Genomic DNA, 1414 nt, shown 5'->3' with positions numbered 1-1414 from the left:
GCGTATGTTTTGTGTGTTACTTCCACCCAGTTGCATAAAATATACTAAACAATAATATTAGTATTGCGGAAGAATACACATAATGCCATGACGTATTTGTGCGTATCTCCAATGAAGTATATGCCACGATATTTGCTGTTGATTCCAAATACTTAATTGTTTTACAAACCACAAGCCATGATAATACAGACTACATACGATGTATACACTTCTATTGAATTCCAAAAAAAACATGACTTTAAAAGACGAAACGTGTTTATATTGTTGCAATAATGTTTCTAAACTCACACTAAGAATAATTGAATGATAACAGGCTTATTAAGAATTTTTCAAAAGTTATCAAGTTGTAATGCAACGATTATTTGGAATACAAACAAGCATTCTATGATTTCATTACACACGTATATTAAATAAATGTTATAATTATATGTATACTGTGATGTTTGTAATTAGCTGTTTACGGATAAATAATCGAGTGCCTTTTTTCATAATTTACGATGTAAGTATGTGTTGATAATCGCATGATTAGATATTCTAAAGCCGTTTGTTGACAAGTAACATATATTCGAATAGACGTTTAAAAGTACTAAAATTGTACTAAAATTGAATAAAATTATTCAATCTGGAATACGTTCCGTTCATACGTAATGTTAAAACGTTTGCCTTCATCGGTATGTGTTCACATTTCAAATAAATGCACATAGTTTAACATGAAAATTTCAAAATAGATTTTAAACATTAACTACAATTCTGATAGTTTAAGAAAACCATATACATATTAAATCACAACATATGTGTTTGTTTCTATGGTAAATCTTTTTTTTTATATTTCTGTGATCTAACATTCGATTGTGGTTTCACAAATACTGATAAACGTCGTAAAAAGCAATATAAGACGTACGTATTGGTGAACTGATTTCTGTGAATGTTTAATTTTCTGTTGTTGTTTTTTGTCAGTAGTTGTAATAACATGTTTTCTGATGCTTTATTTTGATTTTTTTTATAATTCAAGGTCACACATCCGCAAGGCTATTTGTAGAGATTGTGTGTAATATAGTGATCAGTTACTTTGTATTTGTGTTGACTCTTGTAGTTAAATGTGAAAAGGGGGTTTAATGCATGTGCGTAAAGTGTCGTTCCAGATTAGCCTGTGCAGTCCGCCTTAACTAATTCTTTGCTAAGAAGAGACCGTCTTGAAACGAAAAATATCATAAAAGCGGAAAGTGCCGTCCCTGATTAGCCTGTGCGGACTGCACAGGGTAATCTGGGACGACGCTTAACGCACATGCATTAAACCCTTTTGATAGAGCACGTTCTATATACATTTGCAATACCATATTGTAAAATTTAAGATATGTTTGAATTGTGTTTTGATTTTTATATCGACGATGTTCAACAAATTTGAACGAAATCA

The sequence above is a fragment of the Dreissena polymorpha genome, chromosome 6 (genome assembly GCF_020536995.1).
Source record: "Dreissena polymorpha isolate Duluth1 chromosome 6, UMN_Dpol_1.0, whole genome shotgun sequence".
NCBI classification, from domain to species: Eukaryota; Metazoa; Mollusca; class Bivalvia; order Myida; family Dreissenidae; genus Dreissena; species Dreissena polymorpha.
The sequence above is the reverse complement of the archived record's forward strand: the minus strand, read 5'-3'. Positions refer to the sequence as shown.